Source organism: Tupaia chinensis, unplaced genomic scaffold (genome assembly GCF_000334495.1).
Source record: "Tupaia chinensis unplaced genomic scaffold, TupChi_1.0 Scaffold000248_2, whole genome shotgun sequence".
Classification (NCBI taxonomy): domain Eukaryota; kingdom Metazoa; phylum Chordata; class Mammalia; order Scandentia; family Tupaiidae; genus Tupaia; species Tupaia belangeri.
The window spans coordinates 1,186,939-1,190,564 of NW_006159727.1; positions in this window are offsets into that span (position 1 = coordinate 1,186,939).

Genomic DNA, 3,626 nt, shown 5'->3' on the forward strand with positions numbered 1-3,626 from the left:
CCCCCAGCCACTTGGGAAGAGAATGTGATAAAATTCAACACATACCTACCCATGACCCAGCGTGTCTACTCTTGGGCATGTACCCACGAGAAAGAAAAACCTATGTCCACGCAAAGAGCTGTTCAGGAGTGTTCATAGCGACTTTCTGTATAACAGCCCCAGAGTGGATCCCACCCAGGACCCAGATGCGAATGAACGAATGGATAAACACACCACGCTGCATCCATGAATGGAATAGCAGTGGGCAATGAAAAGGAGTTAGCTGCAGGTCCCAGCACCGGCATGGATGAACCTGAAATATTGTTAAGCAAAGGAGCCAGAGGCAAAGTACATACTATACGATTTGGTTAAGTGGAAGTTTAAGAACAAACCGACCGGGGCCGACTGGTGGCATGGTAGTCAAGGAGCTGGACTCCCACTCGTATATGGCCGACTGTGGTTCGAGTCCCATACCTGGTGCCTTGCTTTCTCACTATTTTCCCTCTGCTTCTCTCTGGTCAAATTAAAATAATAATGATGATAATGAATAAAATGAAATAAAGTTCTTAAAAAAAAAAAAAGAACGAGCGAGCTAATTTAGGACAAAGGTTCTCAATCAGAGAACATTGGTTTCTCCTGCCACTCCAGCCCTCATTCAGAGGGCATTTGGTCATGTCTGGAAACATTTTTGGTTATCACAGCTAGGGCGTGTGCTATTAACATCTAGTAGGTAAAGGCCAGAAATTCTGCTCAGCTTCCTACAACACACTGGCTAGACCCCACAATGAAGATTTATCCGACTCAGGGACCAGCATTGGCGTAATGGCTTATGTCACTGGACTCCCATGTAGTTGACTGTGGTTCGGGTCCCGGACCTGGTGGCTTAAAACTCATGCCGGGCGCGTGTGCGTGCGTGCCCAAGATCCTGAGAGGAGAATGGAGGAGAAGGGATTGCGGCGTGGCCATTCCCCCTGGGGGAGTGATTTCTCGCTTTCTATCTCTCTGTCTCTGTCTTTTTGGCGAGTGCACGTGCCCTATAGCAAAAACCGCTCCAAAAACAAAAAAAGAAAAAAAAAAAAAGATTTATCCTACCCCATGGACCTGACAGTGGTGCAGCAGTAATGCAACAGGACCCACATGGGAAGATCCCAAATTCTAGTCCCAGGATCTCCCTGTGCAAATCGGGCTCGTGCACATATGCCGGTGATCCAGGCTGACCGAGGTGAGGGATGGAGGCAGTGGGAAGATCCTGTTGGAGGTGCCTCCCTGTCTTTCGCTCAAGTCTTTCGCTCACGGAAGAAATAAAGAACGTCTCCACTCCAAGTATCAATAGTGCCGAGATGGAGAAACCCTTGGGGAGTGCAGACCGGAAGGGAGGTATAAGAGAACTTTCTGGAATGATGGAAAGGTTCTGTATCTGTGCTGTGTAACATAGTAGCTGCTGGCCACATGTGGCTATTTAAGTAAAAATGAAACACATTGAAATTTTCAGTTCCTAGTCGCAGGAGCCACATTTCAAGGGCTTGATAGCCACAGAGGACAGATATAGAACGTTTCCAACTTTACAGGAAGTTGTATCGGACAGAGTTTCTCTAGGTCTTGAATTGGGCCGGGTACAGGGTCATCGAAGCTGTACTTGAAATGCATACAGTTTATTGCATGCAAATCATATACCTCGATACACATAACCCAGCGGGATGAGAAAAAGAGCCCTTTCTGCAGGGTGTTAAATGGGGTCACGGGGGAAATCACAACCCCCAAGCGCGTGTGCCTTCTGTCCTCCAGGTTGCCCCCCACTGTAGGCCGGGCCAGGGATCAGCATCTAGAAGTTTGGGTTGGACTGGGGAGGGGAGGGGCTGCTGACAATCTCCAGTGGAGCCTCCCCAGGGGCAGAAAACATCAAGGCCATTGACCCTACAGGGAATTCAAGGGCTGCCCTGGCTCCCAGTGGATTTACTAGCTGGTCAAGTGGATCTGAAAACACAAAAGGCTCTGTTTCCCCCCTCCCCAGCCCCTTTGCCAGGTAGTCCCCGCCACCACCACCCCCCCTCCAGCCAGGTCCGTAGGCTCTCCCTGCAGAAATTGCTCCATTCCCCGTCACTGCCGCCTCTCTCGCTCTTCTGGTGTGAGGGTTTTACAATAACAGCATTGTAACCACTTTGAGAAAACCAATAAAAAGGCGGTGACAAAAGAATAGCGAGCCGGCTGGAAATTGCACGCAGCAGTGCGGGCCTGGGCCTTTTGCCGCTGAGTGTTTAATAGAGCTCCCGGGCTGCAGGCTGCAAAGATGCACGTGTTTATTTGACGGTTGCTCTGCCGCTTAAATAATGAATCTTGCATAAGCATTCAGATGGATGTAGGGAGCCCTGACTCCCACCACCGCTGGAGCCTTCTCACCCAACTGGGGCCAGTAAATGGAGGCACAAACCTGCCTTGTAAAGTGGGTTTTTTGTTGTTGTTGTAATGTCTTGAGAGAGAGAAGCACCCTCAGCAGGGTGCCACACTGCGATCCTTCCCCAGCCTTTCCAGACAGCCAGGATTGTGGGCGTGTGAATCGGGCATGTGAATCTGGCATGTACGGGTCAACCAGAGAATTGAACTTGCGATCCTCCAGATGGATCCAGCGTTCCTTGAGCAGGGTGTCACTGCTATGGCCCCGGAGCAGGCCCCATAAATCTCTCTTTAAAAGCCCTAGTTAGACCAGTAGAGCCTGTTGCCCTATGGAATGTGATGCGGAGGGAGGGGCATATTCATTCATTCATTCATTTGTTCACACAGCAGCAAAACTGGATTGACTGCCTACTAAGTGTTAAGCCCCATGATCAGCACTGAGCCATAATCAGCACTTGTCCAACCCCATTTGGTGTGCACACTGCAGAAAATTCCAGAGGCAGCTTTTGGATGAGATCAGCACCCATGTGGGTCCTGTGCTGGGTCATGACCACCCTGTCTACTGAGTCTCGGGAGTCCTCATGCTCTGAGTCTTGGGAGTCCTCTGGCTGGACCAGCCCATTCCCCAGCTCCCTCAATCCTTGCCGCTCTCAAGGGAAAACCAAAGTCCTTCACATACTTATTAATCCCCATCTTTAAAAAAAAAAAAAAAGGGCATCAGGAACGTGATGACGTATTTTTCTATGTTTTTCTATGCAAAAATGCGTCATGACTTTCCTGATGACCCAATAATTACAGGGCAGGCCCTATAGCCTATTGGTTAAGGAAGCTGCCTCCCACATGGCTGACTGTGGTTTGAATGCCAGCCCTAGAAGCTTGATTAACACGCTGAGCATGTATGTGTGTGTGTGTGCCCAAATCTCAACAGGGTGGACAAATAGAGGAGAAGAAATTGCGGTGTGACTATGTCCCCTCTCTCTCCCTCCCAGTCTCTTTTTGCAAAGCATGCATGCCCTCTGGTAATTAAAAAAAAAAGTTGCAGGGACCAGTAGTTGGCGTAATGGTTATGTTGTTGCACTCCCATGTAGTCGACCGCAGTTTGAGTCCCGGACCCGGTGGCTTAAACTCACACTGGGCGCGTGTGCGTGCGTGCCCAAGATCCTGAGAGGAGAATGGAGGAGAAGGGATTGCAGTGTGGCCATCCTCCCGGGGGGTGATTTCTCGCTTTCTGTCTCTCTGTCTCTCTCTGTCTTTCT